Here is a 20,709-nt window from a genome sequence, read left to right on the forward strand (position 1 = left end):
CCTGGCACATACACTTTGAACTGTGTGACACGTTGCACTTTCCTACTGGCAGCTGCCACCATGGCAACGAAAAACAAACTGCATGTGTAGGTGGACGTGGTCCCCAATGATAGATATACGCTTGCGTTGATCCACGATGCCTTAAAGAATGATAAGATCACTGAGGGAATGCCTTGAAAGCATTCCCCAGACCACAGATCATAACGCTCACTCCTTGTTCGCTTTCAGAAGTTTCGCTCTTTGCACGCCAATGACCAACTGTCGTACGAGGAATAAAACGCGATGCATCTGAGAAAGCCTGTTGTCATCCCTCACCAGACGTCCAGTTTCGGTACTGGATAGCAAATGCAACAGCTGTCAACCTGGTGCATGAACCAGGTAGTGGAGGCCCATACGCCGCAACGTTCGCTGAGTGGTCGTTGAGGAGACACTGTTTGTAATCTCTTGGTTCATCTGGGCAGTCATCGTTCACCCCTGTCATGTATGGCCAGTGGGGCACCACAGTTGCTTCGGGTACGAGTTTGGATAGCCCCACCCACTGCATACTGAACTTGGCCGTTTGTTTAATGACCCCACCCTTGGCCCGAAAGCCAAGGGTCAGCCCTTTTGGATGTCAGATAAATCGATCAGTTTCCGCATTACAACAACGACTGTACTGTTTTCCGTGTCCCCCTAGATATGCTTTATGTACCTACCAGTGCTGGTGCCGCCGCCTGCCGTCCGTGAGGCGTTATTGCACGTTCACATAGCACACAGGCCTTGGTTACATTATAAACAGGGAGAAAGGGATAATGTAGGCAATTTTAGACCTATTGCCATGCCACCACTGTTTGCTAAAGTTACTGAAAAGTCTCTCTATGGAAAGATAATTGATCATTTTATTTCACATTATTTGCTGTCGAATGAACAGTTCGATCTTAGATGTGAAAATGCTATATTCTCGTTTCTCTATGAGGTATTGGAGGGATCAAACAAAAGGTTTCGAACACTAGGTATCCATTTGATTAAATTAAGGCGTGTGATTGTGTTGATCACAAAATATTTCTCCAGAAGTTGGACCATTACGGGATACGGTGAGTACCTCACGGTTGGTTCACGTCTTACTTTAACAACAGACAGCAAAAGGTCATAATGTACAGTGTTGAGAATGGCAATGATGTGAGGTCTGACTGGGGTACAGTCAAATGGGAGGTGCCCCAGGGGAGCAGTGATGGGATCTATCTTGTCCCTTGTTTATATAAATGATAAGCCTTCTAGTATTGTAGGTGAGTCTAAAATTTTACTGTTTGCTGACGACACTAGCTTGGTAGTAAAGGATGTTGAGTGCAACAATGGCACTGTTCAAAATAGTGCTGTTCATGACATAAGTTCATGGCTTGTAGAAAATAAGCTAACGCTAAATCGGAGGTAAGACTCAATTCTTATAGTTTCTAATTCACAATTCAACAAAACCGGACGTTTTAATTTTGCAAAATGGGCATATGGTTAGTGACAATGAACAGTACAAATTTATAGGTGTTCAGATAGATAGCAAACCGTCGTGAAAAGCCGACATTGAGGACCTTGTTCAAAGACTTAATGCTGCCATTTTTACTCTTCGAACGGTGTCTCAAGTAAAGCATACTGTCGTGGAAAGCCCACGTTGAGTACCTTGTTCGAAGACCTAATGCTGCCATTTTTACTCTTCGAACGGTGTCTCAAGTAAGTGATAGTTTGACTCGAAAAGTACTATATTTTGCTTATTTTTATTCCCTTAAGACGTTTGGTATTACATTTTGGAGTAACTCTTCCCATTCTCAAAGGGTGGCTCAGAAACAAGGGGTTCGGGCAATGAGTTGTGTAAGTTCGCGAATCTCTTGTCGATCCCTGTTCATTAGTCTTGGTATCCTGACGTTGGCCTCTCAATGTATATATTATTCACTGTCGTTTCATGTTAGCAAATTTCCAAGAATAAGCAGCTTTCAGTCAGTTAATATTAGGTTCAAATGGCTCTGAGCACTATGCGACTCAACTTCTGAGGTCATCAGTCGCCTAGAACTTAGAACTAATTAAACCTAAGTAACCTAAGGACATCACACACATCCATGCCCGAGGCAGGATTCGAACCTGCGACCGTAGCGGTCACGCGGTTCCAGACTGAAGCGCCTTTAACCGCACGGCCACACCGGCCGGCCAGCTAATATTAGGCAGAAATCCAATCTGCATTTGGTTCGCACTTCCTTGACTCTTGTGCACTTGCTTGACTCTTGTGCAGAAAGGTATACAGTATACTGCTGCATCCACTTTTAGTAATCTAAGACAACAATTCAAAAATCTTATCAGTAATCCACGCGCTTTCAGATGGAAACTGAAGAGGGTCCTTATGGGTCAGTGCTTCTATTCTGTAGAGGAGTTGGAAGCTTCCGGCTCTTTCAGTTGCAGCCAAGACTAATAAAACAGCAAAGGTAATGTAAATCAGAACACTGGGAGGAGTTGTGGTCTAAATAACAATGGATTCATTCATTCGTAACATCACATGACAAAAGGTAGCAAAAGAGACGCCACACAAACATTTTTACCTGACAATCGCTTTCAATAGTATGCGGTGTGTGGTTAACAAAGCGATCAGCTGAGGATCAGCGCACCACCCGAACCAGAACTAATCTCTTTATCGCCGGCCGAAGTAGCCGTGCGGTTAAAGGCGCTGCAGTCTGGAACCGCAAGACCGCTACGGTCGCAGGTTCGAATCCTGCCTCGGGCATGGATGTTTGTGATGTCCTTAGGTTAGTTAGGTTTAACTAGTTCTAAGTTCTAGGGGACTAATGACCTCAGAAGTTGAGTCCCATAGTGCTCAGAGCCATTTGAACCATTTAATCTCTTTATCTGACTTCATAAATATGAATCCGTGTTTTTTGTCATCAGTCTACTTGACTGGTTTGATGCGGCCCGCCACGAATTCCTTTCCTGTGCTAACCTCTTCATCTCAGACTAGCACTTGCAACCTACGTCCTCAATTATTTGCTTGACGTATTCCAATCTCTGTCTTCCTCCACAGTTTTTGCCCTCTACAGCTCCCTCTAGTACCATGGAAGTCATTCCCTCATGTCTTAGCAGATGTCCTATCATCCTGTCCCTTCTCCTTATCAGTGTTTTCCACATATTCCTTTCCTCTCCGATTCTGCGTAGAACCTCCTCATTCCTTACCTTATCAGTCCGCCTAATTTTCAACATTCGTCTATAGCACCACATCTCAAATGCTTCGATTCTCTTCTCTTCCGGTTTTCCCACAGTCCATGTTTCACGACCATACAATGCTGTACTTCAGACGTACATCCTCAGACATTTCTTCCTCAAATTAAGGCCAGTATTTGATATTAGTAGACGTCTCTTGGCCAGAAATGCCTTTTTTGCCATAGGGAGTCTGCTTTTGATGTCCTCCTTGCTCCGTCCGTCATTGGTTATTTTACTGCCTAGGTAGCAGAATTAATTAACTTCATTGACTTCGTGACCATCAATCCTGATGTTATGTTTCTCGCTGTTCTCATTTCTACTACTTCTCATTACCTTCGTCTTTCTCCGATTTACTCTCAAACCATACTGTGTACTCATTAGACTGTTCATTCCGTTCAGCAGATCATTTAATTCTTCTTCACATTCACTCAGGATGGCAATGTCATCAGCGAATCTTATCATTGATATCCTTTCACCTTGTATTTTAATTCCACTCCTGAACCTTTCTTTTATTTCCATCATTGCTTCCTCGATGTACAGATTGAAGAGTAGGGGCGAAAGGCTACAGCCTTGTCTTACACCCTTCTTAATACGAGCACTTCGTTCTTGATCGTCCACTCTTATTATTCCCTCTTGGTTGTTGTACATATTGTATATGACCCGTCTCTCCCTATAGCTTACCCCTACTTTTTTCAGAATCTCGAACAGCTTGCACCATTTTATATTGTCGAACGCTTTTTCCAGGTAGACCAATCCTATGAAAGTGTCTTGATTTTTCTTTAGCCTTGCTTCCATTACTAGCCGTAACGTCAGAATTGCCTCTCTCGTCCCTTTACTTTTCCTAAAGCCAAACTGATCGTCACCTAGCGCATTCTCAGTTTTCTTTTCCATTCTTCTGTATATTATTCTTGTAAGCAGCTTCGATGCATGAGCTGTTAAGCTGATTGTGCGATAATTCTCGCACTTGTCAACTCTTGCCGTCTTCGGAATTGTGTCGATGATGCTTTTCCGAAAGTCAGATGGTATGTCGCCATACTCATATATTACACACACCAACGTGAATAGTCGTTTAGTTGCCACTTCCCCCAATGATTTTAGAAATTCTGATGGAATGTTATCTATCCCTTCTGCCTTATTTGATCGTAAGTCCTCCAAAGCTCTTTTAAATTCCGATTCTAATACTGGATCCCCTATCTCTTCTAAATCGACTCCTGTTTCTTCTTCTATCACATCAGACAAATCTTCACCCTCATAGAGGCTTTCATTGTATTCTTTCCACCTATCTGCTCTCTCCTCTGCATTTAACAGTGGAATTCTCGTTGCACTCTTAATGTTACCACCGTTGCTTTTAATGTCACCACAGGTTGTTTTGACTTTCCTGTATGCTGAGTCTGTCCTTCCGACAATCATATCTTTTTCGATGTCTTCACATTTTCCCTGCAGCCATTTCGTCTTAGCTTCCCAGCACTTCCTATTTATTTCATTCCTCAGCGACTTGTATTTCTGTATTCTTGATTTTCCCGGAACATGTTTGTACTTCCTCTTTTCATCAATCAACTGAAGTATTTCTTCTGTTACCCATGGTTTCTTCGCAGCTACCTTCTTTGTACCTATGTTTTCCTTCCCAACTTCTGTGATGGCCCTTTTTAGAGATGTCCATTCCTCTTCAACTGTACTGCCTACTGCGCTATTCCTTATTGCTGTATCTATAGCGTTAGAGAACTTCAAATGTATCTTGTCATTCCTTAGTACTTCCGTATCCCACTTCTTTGCGTATTGATTCTTCCTGACTAATGTCTTGAACTTCAGCCTACTCTTCATCACTACTATATTGTGATCCGAGTCTATATCTGCTCCTGGGTACGCCTTACAATCCAGTATCTGATTTCGGAATCTCTGTCTGACCATGATGTAATCTAATTGAAATCTTCCCGTATCTCCCGGTCTTATCCAAGTATACCTCCTCCTCCTGTGATTCTTGAACAGGGTATTCGCTATTACTAGCTGAAACTTGTTACAGAACTCAATTAGTCTTTCTCCTCTTTCATTCCTTGTCCCAAGCCCATATTCTCCTGTAACCTTTTCTTCTACTCCTTCCCCTACAACTGCATTCCAGTCGCCCATGACTATTAGATTTTCGTCCCCCTTTACATACTGCATTACCCTTTCAATATCCTCATACACTTTCTCTATCTGTTCATCTTCAGCTTGCGACGTCGGCATGTATAACTAAACTATCGTTGTCGGTGTTGGTCTGCTGTCGATTCTGATTAGAACAACCCGGTCACTGAACTGTTCACAGTAACACACCCTCTGCCCTACCTTCCTATTCATAACGAATCCTACACCTGTTATACCATTTTCTGCTGCTGTTGATATTACCCGATACTCATCTGACCAGAAATCCTTGTCTTCCTTCCACTTCACTTCACTGACCGCTACTATATCTAGATTGAGCCTTTGCATTTCCCTACCACATTCAAGCTTCTGACATTCCACGCCCCGACTCGTAGAACGTTATCATTTCGTTGATTATTCAATCTTTTTCTCATGGTAACCTCCCCCTTGGCAGTCCCCCTCCCGGAGATCCGAATGGGGGACTATTCCGGAATATTTTGCCAATGGAGAGATCATCATGATACTTCTTCAATTACAGGCCACATGTCCTGTGGATACACGTTACGTGTTTTTAATGCCGTGGTTTCCATTGCCTTCTGCATCCTCATGTCGTTGATCATTGCTGATTCTTCCGCCTTTAGGGGCAATTTCCCACCCCTAGGACAAGAGAGTGCCCTGAACCTCTATCCGCTCCTCCGCCCTCTTTGACAAGGCCGTTGGCAGAATGAGGCTGACTTCTTATGCCGGAAGTCTTCGGCCGCGAATGCTGATTATTTATCAAAATTTAGGCTGTGGCGGGGATCGAACCCGGTACCGAAGAATCAAAGACGCTACCCGTAGACCACGGGTCCGTGGTATGGCCCAAACACTAAGCTACTGTCAAGCATCTACACTCTACTATTCCATAAAGAAAAATATGGTTCCAAAGAACGGGGTGCTGAGAAACATATATTGGAGCGCTACACCGTAGCAGCGAATACTTTACCCTCCTGCAGGTCAGGGTGGTACAGAACGACACGCTCGCCGACTGCAGTCATAGACAGCGACAATCTGTTATTAACAGCTCACGCCCGGAAATATGTAACTAGGTGGTCTTGCGTTCGGCTAATTCGGAATGCAGATACTTCCCTATAAGCCTCTGAAAACTAGGTGGATTCTAGTGTGCAAGTGGATCTGTTTGCTGGTCTGCCAAACCAATTTGACTCCGTGACATGACTATGCATGACAAAATATGTCAAACGTTTAGAAGGCTGACTCAAAACAAATAAGCACACCCACACAAGTCATTGTGTGCGTGATGCAAGAAGAAATACCTCTGGCGGTTCTGATGGTGACTGATACAGGCTCTAAGTGGCACACTTGGAAATACACAGGTCTCATCGTTTAAGGGGACCACACCCTGCCTATCTAACCCATGTTAATTTAGGCAATTGTTTGACCCATTTCTGAAAAAGCTATTTGATGCATGACCTTAATATTTTTACTGTATGTAACATGATGCTAATAGTCAACTTTACTAAAATCTACTTTATCCATTTGATACTTTTTAAGAAATACTTTTTTAAATTTATTAACAATAATATTAAGTTTTCTCTGCAGAAAATATTTTTTGTGAACTTCCTAATGAGGGAATATTAATGAATGCAGTACCAGTGGTGGCTTTTTATGTTATGCAGAGTCTCTGAAAATTTCATTCATTTACCAATGATAGTTTCTTATACAATGGGGTTTATGTAGTGACAATTTTAGTTTGCAGGAAACTGACTTTAAAGAAAAACTTTTGAAATTTCTTACTTACAGTTAATTAAAACTGCCCTACGGCATATTATGGCCCTTCTTTGGCCTCTAGCAGGTCGTCCAGCTTCTTTTTCACCTTCCTGGATGTTAGTCTTGCTTTCTTGGCCATAGTAGATGCAGATCTGTCTGCATCGGCTATCCTCATTTTATCGCAATGTTGCAGCCCAGTGATCATATTTTCACCAGGATTAATTCCCAGCTTTTTCAGTACCTAACACTTTCCAATATTACCACAACTGAATGTAATAACATCATGAACATGAACTCCTAGTTTCATTGTAGTCATGCCTACAAATACAGTTTTAGAAAGGCGGTTCCAAAGTATGCTGCTGAAACATTCATTGGTTCTGTGCCTGCCCATGAAGACATTTCCTTAGAAGGTCAGGATGATCCAAGTCTTTGAAAATAGGTTTAATTGCTCTAATAACAGCAGCAGGAAGAGAATGGTGGTGAGAATAAGATTCTCCAGTTGCCTGAGCTCTATTGTATTTGCACCACGAATTTTCTCCTGATGGACACAATCCATGACATGGCTTATCATCAGTAGATGACTTATGGAAGAATATGGCCCAAACATCTCTCTTCATTGCCTCCAGATTTTCTTTATTTCTCCTAATTGCCTGCCCATAGTATACCTGCAAGTTCTCTATTACAGTTTTAGTTAATCGACCCTGTCCGGTCAACAATTTTCCATCTTCTAATACTTTCCTCTCATATCAACTGTTAGTGTTCTCAGCCTTGTTCCCAAACGTTTTTGAACATGTCCATCACATTCTATTTTGCTAATAATGGCATCTCCATATGGCTTAGAGTTCACCACATTGTTGTATGCCCAATATTTAGTGTACCGTACGCCTCTTGTTTCTACGGAGCGATGAAATGTTTGTTGTACTCAATGAACTTCCATACCACCACTTGTTCCTCTAAAATTAGCCACACAGTTGTGTTCTTTATGTTCATTGACTTTACAACATTTGCAATATTTAGACATTACCTCCACATCCAACACTTCAGCGGTGTCTACACCTGTGGCAGTCACTACTCCATTCAGAGAAGTATGTCCTCTTTTCTGCCAACTTCCATCAAGTGCAACTGCAACATCCTAACATCAACCATTTTCTTCCACTGCTTCCCTAGCAGCGAGTTTCATGCTTTCCTCACTGACCTCACATACAGCTTTCTCTAATATTACAGTCAGTTTTTCAAATTTATTTGGTGGTTGCTGTAAGTTCATCTCTGAACAAAATGTTCTCCCTGCAGCCGTGCCCTTGCCAATGGATCGTAAGGCATAAACTAATCTAGTACGTATTTCTAAAGGACCACTTGCATCTGGTTTTGAAGAAGTCATTTATATGAAATCACAGCTGAGCATTTAGTGCAAATTAAATCCAAAGAAATTGTTAGGCCTTTTCTCCCATTGGCCCTCTCACAAATTTTCATACTCTGTGACTCATCACATTGTCTACATTGTACAAATATAGAAATTACATCTGATAATATTCTCAAATTTATAATAATGTTACTGCACCCCTTATCGCTTACAGTAAATTCGTTGTAACTCACTTGAAATGGTGAGAGCTTCTTTGACGATGCACTTGTTGAAAAATTAGAATTAGAAACATCGTTGCCAGGCGACATAACCTCTTGTACAGAAAGCTTCCTGAACTTGTTTCCTCATAATTGTCGTTTCTTGAAAATGCCTTTACGTTTCGTCATCTTCAATAAACACAAGAACACACGTAAGCAAGCACTGCAAACTTAAGTATAACAACTACTCGCAATCACAATTGAACAAAACTAACCGCATGTTTGAAAGCATGTTGTTTACAAAAAACAGAAACAAAAGAATACCGACCGTTGCATTCAAAGGATAGCCGACACACTCGTGAGTAAAAAAAATCCCTAACGTGCAATGTAAGGGATATAAAGACCTAAAATATATGCAGAAAAGTGGGCGATAGAAAAGTGAGCTTGGCACATAAACAAACGTGGTAGGAAAATGCTCTTTAAATGCTCAAAAATTTTTTTCAGCAAAATCCCTTTCAGAGTACTTAAATAAAACCTTAATCTATCGAAATATGATGAAAACCGAAAATCAGTTTTTTTCGACCTGAACCACGGTGTGGTCCCCTTAAGTAAAGACGTGCCGTTCTTTACTAGCGAAGTGCCAGTACAACAGTGTGTTCATTTCTTTCTCTACAGCTTTCCTCCGCAGCTCGGTAGCATACCACATTTGCATGCTTAGACTACACTCAATTTAGCACAAGTGAATCACGAGCTGGAGCTCGGCATTCAAAGATAGGAGACCACCCCCGTGACTGCATACACAGATTTGACCAACCAGAGACTTTTAAAAATTAGTTGGGAGAAAAGGAAGAAAGATTGTTTCACGCCCCCTTTGCCACCTGTTAACGCCATGTCTTTGCTGAAGCGTGACTTGGATGGAACCACAGCCCTCCATATAAAGATCGTTATCTCCCCTGTTGCATCTATTTCGAACTTTCCAAAGAACGGCCACAAACTCGCTAAAACCTTCGTGCCGTAAGAAATATGTTTTGTAGCAGAGTCTGGACACCTGAGCGCCGCTGCCCTGTCCCACGGAAATTGGCAGAAACTCCCAGCCGTCTCATCTGCTTTCTACCTAACAAGTGCCCATCCGCTTCTTTATTGCCGGTCATCAGATCTTACAATGCTCCGCTCATAGCTGCAGGACTCCTCGGCGCTAGTCTGTAAAATATCTGGGAGTGTGCGTGCGGAGCGATTTGAAGTGGAATGATCATATAAAATTAATTGTAGGTAAGGCGGGTACCAGGTTGAGATTCATTGGGAGAGCCCTTAGAAAATGTAGTCCATCAACAATGGAGGTGGCTTACAAAACACTCGTTCGACCTATACTTGAGTATTGCTCATCAGTGTGGGATCCGTACCAGATCGGGTTGACGGAGGAGATGGAGAAGATCCAAAGAGGAGCGGCGCGTTTCGTCACAGGGTTATTTGGTAACCGTGATAGCGTTACGGAGATGTTTAGCAAACTCAAGTGGCAGACTCTGCAAGAGACGCGCTCTGCATCGCGGTGTAGCTTGCTCGCCAGGTTTCGAGAGAGTGCGTTTCTGGATGAGGTATCGAATATATTGCTTCCCCCAACTTATACCTCCCGAGGAGATCACGAATGTAAAATTAGAGAGATTCGAGCGCGCACGGAGGCTTTCAGATAGTCGTTCTTCCCGCGAACCATACGCGACTAGAACAGAAAAGGGAGGTAATGACAGTGGCACGTAAAGTGCCCTCCGCCACACACCGTTGGGTGGCTTGCGGAGAATAAATGTAGATGTAGATACCTGGACGTGGCCGCAGACCGACCGGCGCCACCCAATGTGTCAGCGCAATGAGACCGGGGGATTTGGATGTCCGCAAACGTTTTCACCCAGGTTCCACAGAGAAAAGCTCCCCTGGGCCCTCAGCTGGCGTACACTTTTACTGCAGTCAGTTAACTTGGTACCCTCTTCCTACGAACGCAGGTAAGGCCTGTGGCTGTGCCTTCACTAGAGCACACATGCAAGGGTGTTAACTATTGCCAATTATTTCATCATATGAATGAAGTCAGACCATATCAAATACAGCAACCAAGTAATAAAGATCACCTTCTGTATGAACATTATTCAGCATGACACCGTATCAAAAGTGAGAGAGCCCTGCAATCTCGCAGAGTTCCTTGAAAAATTATGCTGGTTCCTCTGTTATAGTGTTTCTTGTGCTTGCATAAACTTACTGCTTGTCTTTTTTGGGTTCATAAACATTTTATTTTATCTGTTATTACTTTTATGTCGTAATTTCATGTACTGACACGTTCCATGACCTTGGAGATTGCTCCTCAATTTGGTCCTAAGAAAATGTAAAGAAAATAAAACAAGAATTGTGACTGGACCATGCAGATGATTTAACGCTGCACTAAGCATCATCACCCTTCCAGTCTACTGAGCTGGCACTCGTTCTCTGTGTCTTCTGTATCTGTGTTGGATGACTTTTTTTCATATTTCTCGGTGGCAAACCTGTGTAGGCACTGTCGTATCTTGTTCAACTTGTAAGTGCTGTTGCATTCTACATATGCTTGACCAGTTTACGCCACCAAATTCTGTTCTTTTATGTTATATGTCACTCTTTCCTATGGCTGTAAACTTGATTGTCTTTTCTAACACGTACTTGAAAATTTTCGCCAAAACCGAATTTACTGCTTTTCCTTTGATACATGATGCTTTACTTCAGTATGTATCGCGTTCTCTTTGGTACCTACAGTTAAATTTTACTAATTTCCTCTCTCTATCGACATGCCTTGTTCTTCTGAATGGCGACATACGTGTTTTCTTAACATAGATGACATAAGGCAATGGCAACCACCTCCGCTAGGACCTTGCCTAGTATGGCGGTGCGTGTCCCCCGCATCGTCCCCTGCGCTCCTCGGAGTAGGGGACCTCATCATCATCGTCATCAGATGACTTTTAATGAAGTCATTAAACTCTTCATTGCTTTCCAGTGTCATGAGATACCTAACCACAATTCGTCCATAAAATCTGCTTGATTAGGACGGTTTGAGGTGTCTTACATTCATTTAGGTTTCCTGCCTGAATCTCTAGTTCTACATGACACACACTCAAACTTTTTTTTTTGCTGCACGCCTTCTTGATATGTTCCTCTTCTTGCCAATGTTGACAAGATACTTCATGTTTATCACAATATTTTGTCAGTTGCCTAAATACTTGACTTAGTACACTGTTCGCCGCCTCACCAAAAGAGTCTTCTAGTGACACTCACTGAAAACTAAGAAATACTTTCTGTGAGACCTGTTACAGACCCTGGGCTCATTTTAATAAATTAGTGGACTACGTCCTTCTTTTTTTTTCGTCCAGTATCGTCCTGAAAGTTTCAATTAAAGTGAGAGGAGAAAGTACAAACTGGATCGGACTAGGAAAAGGAGTAAGACAAGGATGCTGTCTATCACCTACTCTTTTCAACCTCTACTTCGAAAATATGATTGACCAATGCTTATTAGATGACAAAGGCGTAGAAATTCGAGGAAGAAGAGTAGGGTGTTTGAGGTTTGCTGTTGACATGGTCCTTCTAGCCACAGGGGAAAAAGAATTACAGGATTTGGTGGACACCATTGAAACTAACGGAAAAAAATATGGAATGAAAATTAACACAAATAAAACAAATGTATTGGCACTAGGAGGAAATAAGGAAATAAAAATTATGCTGAATGGAGAAATACTAGAACAGGTGCAAAATTTTAAGTATCTTGGAAGCAGGATAGACACCGACTGGAAGTGCACCACAGAAATTAAAACAAGGATAGCAATGGCAAAAGAGGCGTTTTATAGGAAAAGGAGAATTTTCTGCAGCGGTCTGGACAGAGAACTCAGGAAGAGACTCATAAAATGTCTTGTGTGGAGTGTTCTTCTATATGGCGCTGAAACATGGGCTATGAGGAAGAAAGACAGAGAGAGGTTGGAGGCTTTTGAGATCTGGGCATGGCGGAGGATGGAAAGAATAAGTTGGATGGACAGAGTAAAAAATGAAGGGGTTTTGAGAATAGTGGGAGAGAAAAGACAGTTACTAGATGTAATAAAGAGAAGAAAAAGAAATTGGATTGGGCATATATTAAGAAAGAATGACGGACTGATCAAAACAGTTTTAGAAGGTTATGTAGAAGGGAAAAAGGAAGGGAGGAAGGAAGAGATTCCAGATACTGGATGACATGATGGACGGTATAACATACAGCAGACTTAAGCAGGAAGCAATGGATCGCAGAAAATGGAGAGGCAAAGGACGTGCTAATATAGCAGATAACTGATGATGATGATCGTCCTGAACCATTCTGTACAGCCACTTTCAAAGCTTTTCCTCGTCTGTTCACATTCAAGGTTGGGCATGTATTTTGTGTCTTTTAACTTCTTTCCATCTATGACTTCTGGGCTGTCGTAAAGTGTCATCAATATTTGATAAAGAAATTCAGCATTTCTTTTTTCCCATTACTGCGATCGAAATGGTTCAAATGGCTCTGAGCACTGTGCGACGTAACTTCTGAGGTCATCAGTCGCCTAGAACTTAGAACTAATTAAACCTAACTAACCTAAGGACATCACACACATCCATGCCCGAGGCAGGATTCGAACCTGCGACCGTAGCGGTCTCGCGGTTCCAAACTGTAGTGCCTAGAACCGCACGGCCAATCCGGCCGGCTACTGCGATCAGACACGATTACTTTGACATCTCTGAGTGTCTGAGCTATAACATCCGACCAGAGATTTTGTGAGTTTTTTTGAAAGGTCTTTGAATAAGATGCTAGTACAATAGTCGTTCAAGCCTTCACGATTTTACAGGCAAACGCGTTAGATTGCTATGTATAGTTAAGTCGAATTGGGAGCTACCGAATACACTCGGGTACAATTTACAGTAAAATGACTTCGTATCAGCTTTTGTTAGCTGCTTAAATGATGGCGAAATTCATGCTAATGTTTAGAATGTCTCCATTATTGCCAAAAAAACGCAGCGAAATGGATATTGTGGAACGACTAACAAAGGCAGATCCTTTATTTTCGTGATGAGTGCAGTATTCTGGGAACAGTTGCTCTTGACGCACGCGGTACACCAAGTGTAAGGTTCCGCCAAGAGGTTCAGGCTTCCGACGGAATTAATTGACACCGATATTGACGTTACGCCTATTAAGATATTAATTGATTTTAATTAGCGCCAGCGATATTAAACCAGTCAATAACTTAATCGACTCGATACCCTCGCTTTTTATTATGTTCAAAATTAAACGATCGAAATTAGAAAGAGTAAAGCAAAGGCGGGAGAAAAAGGATCAGTACGACGCTCTGCGCAAGCGCAGGAGGTGAGCACGGTGGGCAGAATATTTCACTTTTTTTATTTCTGCTTTTCATATCTCGCGCTCGGCCGCACTTTGTTCGCACGTCTCGAGCTGCCGGCCACAGGACCGCGGCGGCTCCTCGTCTAGATAAGGGGATAGCCGCCGTCGCCGCAGCCGACCCGACGCCTAAGTAATGGTCCTAAGAGCACGTCTAATTACTGAGCGCCAGATGCCGGCTGATAACATTCGCGCAAACTCGGCCCATAATGCAGCGGGCGGCGGGCCGACCGATTTACGATGCGAGCCATTGTTCTTCAATAAATATCGGGGCCCGTCTCTGTGCCTCCACCCCCTCCCCCTTCTCCCCCAGCTCCCCTGTACCTCTTCTGCGGAGGGGAGGAGGGGGCAGGGCAGGGCAGGGCTAAAATGTGAGCAACAATAAGCCATGAGTTATGGGACGGGGCATTCCTTTCTTTGGCAGGGAGAAGCTTTTCTCATTTAAACAAATCAAGCGTTTTGGCGTGGCGCGTCCCTCCCCCGGCCCCCATACCGGGCATTCATCTCCGCGCACTGGCGCAGCCCTGTAATTAAGTCCCGGACACGGCAGATCTGTGGCGGACGGCCGCCGCCGCCGTGTAGCGAGCACGCATCGCTGCTCCTGCCGCCAGCTGCCACGCTCCGCCGCGTTCCAGGGGCCAAAGTAGCGACCGAATTCGACACATAAGCGGCGCTTGCAAGGCGCGACAAGTGAGTCAGAAAGGAGACAACGGGGCGTTTCCCATCGTACCAAAAGCAGAGTCAGTTCAGTCCGCTTAATGACGTAAACAGTATTTCCAAGGGAATCATTCATCTACATCTACATGCTCCGCAAGCCACCCAACGGTGTGTGGCGGAGGGCACTTTCCTGCCAATGACGTTACCTCCCTTTACTGTTCCAGTCGCGTATGGTTCGAGGAAACGGCGACTGCCGGAAAGCCTCCGTGAGCGCTCGAATCTCTCTAATTTTACATTTGTGATCTCCTCGGGAGGTATAAGTAGGGTTCAAAATGGTTCAAATGGCTCTGAGCACTGTGGGACTCAACTTCTGAGGTCATTAGTCCCCTATAACTTAGAACTAGTTAAACCTAACTAACCTAAGGACATCACACACATCCATGTCCGAGGCAGGATTCGAACCTGCGACCGTAGCGGTCTCGCGGTTCCAGACTGCAGCGCCTAGAACCGCACGGCCACTTCGGCCGGCTATAAGTAGGTGGAAGCAATGTATTCGATACCTCATCCAGAAACGCACCCTCTCGGAACCTGCCACTTGAGTTTGCTAAACATATCCGTAACGCTATCACGCTTACCAAATAACCCTGTGACGAAACGCGCCGCTCTTCTTCAGATCATCTCTATCTCCTCTGTCAACCAGACCTGGTACGGATCCCACACCGATGAGCAATATTCAAATATTGTCACTGATTTTGTTGATAAAAAAATGGGTCAAATGGCCCTGAGCACTATGGTACTTAGCATCTGAGGTCATTCTCCCCTAGACTTAGAACTACTTAAACCTAACTAACCTAAGGACATCACACACATCCATGGCCGGGGCTGGATTCGAACCTGCGACCGTAGCAGCAGCGCGTTTCCGGACTGAAGCGCCTAGAACTACTCGGCCACAGCGGCCGGCGATTTGTTGACCTATCGCCCAATTGCAGGACATACAGTGCGTCCGTCACGGTGCAGTTTTAATTTTTAATCGATCACAGAAAAGCAATGAAACAGGATAGAAATGTGAAAAAAACGGAAATGAAGGAGAAACTTGTGAGCTTTCTATGAAGTTTGTCTACATGTAAATATTCACTATTCTTATTTTTTTTTTAAGTCCTCCTCGTGTAACGTGTACTTTGATATCGTATTCAGCTCCTATGCAATATTGACTCTTGGTTGGCCGTGTATTGGTTTTCCGAACATTGTTGTGAAACAATACTTTAATCTTTGTGAAATGCTGAATCTGAAATAATGAAAATGTATCTAATTAAATCCCAAAAGAAACTAATATCGAACTCAGTGAAAACTGTTTAACTGAAACTCAGTACTGAAGTACGTTCTGAAAGCTACGTACGTGAAGTGCAGCGTCTGATTTTACTTATCCACCAATAAAATACTGCTCAGTCCCGAACAAAATAACTGTTTAAAATTGCAGACTCTGTTCACTGTAAATTAATCTGCTTAATTAGAAAGGCACTTGAAAATTGTTCACTGTAAATTAATCTGCTTAGTTAGCAAGGCACTTGAAAATTCTGACTAAGTACTGTTTGCTCACTAGAATGCAAAGTGAGATCTGCCCTAAAAAAAAAAAAAAAAAAAAAAAAAAAAGTAACTTACTTGATGGTCAGCATGCTGTTTTGTGTCTGGAGTACTGCCGTTCTCGAAAGCAAATTGAAATCAGCAAATGCTTCAGCTAAAGAAAAATAATCTACTCACTACTAAATTTTTCGATGTTTGACAGGAAAAGCCTGGGGTTGTGTGTGGCGTAAGGTGCAATGAACACACGCCAAAATGTTTTAAGCTTTACTAAAACTGATGAGGGATGGTGTACTTAAAAGAAAAGAGTTCTTGAAAAATTTAACTGTGATTACTGTCAAAAAACGACTGCACAACATACACGGTGACAGTTATTGAACTGTATGAAATAAAATGGTCATAACGTCTGAACGGTTTACGTCAGGACGTTCAAACTGCACAGTCGGCTCCGGGGTGTGATGTGAACTAGTATGCTCTGTATGGTTTGGTTTAACTACGAAGCCCGCATTCATTTGCATGGGTTCGTCAATAAGCAAAACTGGCGAATCTGGGGGACTGAGAATCCGCATTTCGAGATCGAGAAGTCTCTTCACCCACAACGGATCACCAAGTGGTGTGCAACGTCCAGTCACGCAATAATTTGTGCAGTATTCCTTGATGGCACGGTCACTACCGACAGGTACGTGAAGGTTTGGAACGCCCTGATTTTGACAAGGTGTGGTTCATGCAAGAAGGAGCTCGACCCCATCGAATCAGTAGAGTGTTTGATGACCCGGAGGAGCACTTTGGGGACAGCATTCTGGCTCTGGGGTACCCAGAGGGCACTGGCATGGGACTTGTTTGGTCACCATATTCTCCGGATCTGAAAACGTACGATTCCTATTTGCGGGGCTTATTAAAAATAAGGTGTACAGCGATAACCCCAAAACCATTGCTGAGCTGAAAACCGCCATTCAGGAGGTCATCGACGTCACCGATGTTCCGACACTTCAGGGGTTCATGCAGAATTTCGCAATCGTCTGCGCCACATCATCGCCAATGATGGCAGGCATATCGAACATGTCATAACCTAAGCCTGAAAACCTGTAGTGACGTTTACATGTTGAATAAAGTGTGTGCACGCCGTAGTTTGCAACTAATTTACGTTTCTTTCCATATAGTTCAGTAACTGTCACCATGTGAAATTACTGGAAGAATTTTCACACTGTCATATTACTCACTTCACAAAAATTACAGGTATCTGAACCAATTGCGGTACTTGTGACAAGGAATGTTATCAGTTATGTAAGGGACAAAGATTTACTTCAGTTACAAGTTCTGAAAAACAAACATTTCGTTCTTTCACGTGCACTGGTTACCTAGAAGTATTCCTCCAGAAATCTTCCCTAGGCATACAGTCAAGAAAATATCTGTACAGGAAAGTTTCCATCTCCATAATAAATTATTCCAGGTAATTCATCTTAGATCCTCAAATATCAGATCTCCTTCTCTAAAACTCAACTGCTCGCTGCTAAGTCTTTCATAAGACTGCCCTAAAGCTGCATACGAGGTGTGGCTAGAAAAAGACCGGACTAGTACTGGTGAAACAATAAAACGAATGCAATAAGGCTGAAAGTCGCGTGGCCTGTCACGTGACTCTCGCTCCGCCCACTGCTCGAGTTTCATCTGCCTCCTGCACTCAGTCTGCCCGTGGCGTCTGTTTTAAGTAGTTGACGTTTTGTCTGTGCGTCGGAAAATGTTGAGTGTACAGAAAGAACAGCGTGTTAACATCAAATTTTGTTTCAAACTAGGAAAATCTGCAAGTGAAACGTTTGTAATGTTACAACAAGTGTACGGCGATTGTTTATCGCGAACACAAGTGTTTGAGTGGTTTAAACGATTTAAAGATGGCCGCGAAGACACCAGTGATGACACTCGCACTGGCAGACCATTGTCAGCAAAAACTGATGCAAACATTGAAAAAATCGGTAAACTTGTTCGACACTTTCCTTGTCAACTCCTGTTAACTCAGACACTGCTCTGATTGTTAAACGGCGATCTTGTCGAACAAGTTTACCGATTTTTTCAATGTTTGCATCAGTTTTTGCTGACAATGGTCTGCCAGTGCGAGTGTCATCACTGGTGTCTTCGCGGCCATCTTTAAATCGTTTAAACCACTCAAACACTTGTGTTCGCGATAAACAATCATCGCCGTACACTTGTTGTAACATTACAAACGTTTCACTTGCAGATTTTCCTAGTTTGAAACAAAATTTGATGTTAACACGCTGTTCTTTCTGTACACTCAACATTTTCCGACGCACAGACAAAACGTCAACTACTTAAAACAGACGCCACGGGCAGACTGAGTGCAGGAGGCAGATGAAACTCGAGCAGTGGGCGGAGCGAGAGCCACGTGACAGGCCACGCGACTTTCAGCCTTATTGCATTCGTTTTATTGTTTCACCAGTACTAGTCCGGTTTTTTTCTAGCCACACCTCGTAGCTACTGGCGTTAAACACCGAACAAGGGATCGTATCCACTATACGTGCAGCGCGGTCATGCATCTCTGTCCCAGTACAGTAAAAGTGAAATATTCACAGTAGCTGAACACATAAGAAACCCTTACAAACTTTGAAAGTGGGCCAACTTGTTCAGTGAAGTTCTATGTGGCTTCCATTTGTTGTTCTACACACATCTAAACGATATCCTAGTTCACCCCACACAAGTGTAAGGACAACTGACGCAACAAAGCGAATATCGTCTGTGATTCTCTGTTTTAAATGATTAATGTCACTGACATGTTCACGATACACAAGTTACTTCACATGACCCCCAAAAGTAAAAGTCTAATGACGTTAGGTCCAGGGAATGTGGTGGCCATAACTTAAAATCACCCCTTCCTATCCACCGATGGAGAAATTTTGTATCCAGAACCTCGCGAACACTGTTGGCATAGTGTGGAGGAGCGCCGTCTTAGTGAAAGATGGCACTTTCTGCAAATTGTCGCACTGCATACAACTGCAACATGTCCAGGTAGTTGTCTGAAGTCATGGTCTAATCCGATAAGAAAAATGGGCGTATAACTCTATCATGCATCTGGGCACACTACACTTTCACCTTAGTGGTGTTACGTTCGTACCCAATGTAAATATCATATTTTGATATTAGAGGGATGAACATGAGCATGGAAGTGGAACACAATCTTCTTCAAAACGTTCATTATAGCCGATCTCATTAAGAATATATGTAATAAGCTCGAATCCCTTGGGTCTATTAGTGGGTTTGATAGCTTTCAACAGCTACAATCTGTAACTCCAAAAACGAGGACTTTTCTTTAAAAACTGATGAATATAGTACTTTAGGCCTAATTCTCGAGCAGACGCACGTACCGAGTTTTGGGGCTCTTTAGGTACCTATTCCTTATAGCTTCTAAATACTCGTAACTTACCGAAGGCATATCAGAACGGGGTTTGTCCAACAAACTACTGGTATCCTTTAACTGCTTATCCAATAGGTTAATGTTTTGTCTTCGTCGCGGCCCTTCGTGCATAAGCGACGACATTAATGTTGAACACCAGTCACGGATTAGAATTTAGCAAGCCACAAAATACACTGAACTTTCCTCTATACCGTCTGCATCTCGAATGACATGGCCTGATCCTCCGCTGCTACACGATTCCTTGTATAGCGTCATCACCTGCGTGCGCACAGACTACATAAACACTTTGCGATACTGTCCAATGTAGCGCAAATTTTAACCTCTTGTTTCGTTCTTTTAGCCGCAAGGTTTCATAACTGCACGATGACTTCACGGTCGCACTGTACTTAGACGTAACAAATGCTGTTATAGTCATCTGATCTAGAAGTTTGTTGAATATCATGCAATAGCGCCAGCTCTCGAGCCTCAGTGTTAGCACAAGCGATAAAGGAGGTAAATGAAAAGTCTGTTCGTACTATGTTCGAGTCTTATGACTTTTTTGCTCTCCTAACACCAAAAGCTTGTCTCACTACAACTGAAACAAGAATGAGAAATAATAATGAAAATCAGAGTGCTAAATACTAGTATGTAAAAGAATCTGTCAGCGCCATAGCAGGTAGGAAAGCAGGCATTCCTCAAACGACAGCTCCTTTCTATTGTTCTAAAAGCAACAGAAATATAGTGCTCATCATTCAGGATGCAAGATGAAACTGGCACTTAAACTACTTTATTAACTTTGAGATAGGCAACCCAACTTACATCACACACACTACAGTTAATGATTTAAGGTGGGTTGATTATCTTACGGTATATGAAATACACTGACAGAAAAAGAACCTGCTACACCGAGAAACAATTTTGCGACGTAAGTGAAACTTGGTACATGTGTTTCCAAATCTGAAAGATGATGTCTATTCAAATTTCACATCAGTCGCATAAGAGTGGCGCTATTAGCGACGCTAGG

This window comes from Schistocerca nitens, chromosome 1 (genome assembly GCF_023898315.1).
Source record: "Schistocerca nitens isolate TAMUIC-IGC-003100 chromosome 1, iqSchNite1.1, whole genome shotgun sequence".
Taxonomy (NCBI): Eukaryota; Metazoa; Arthropoda; class Insecta; order Orthoptera; family Acrididae; genus Schistocerca; species Schistocerca nitens.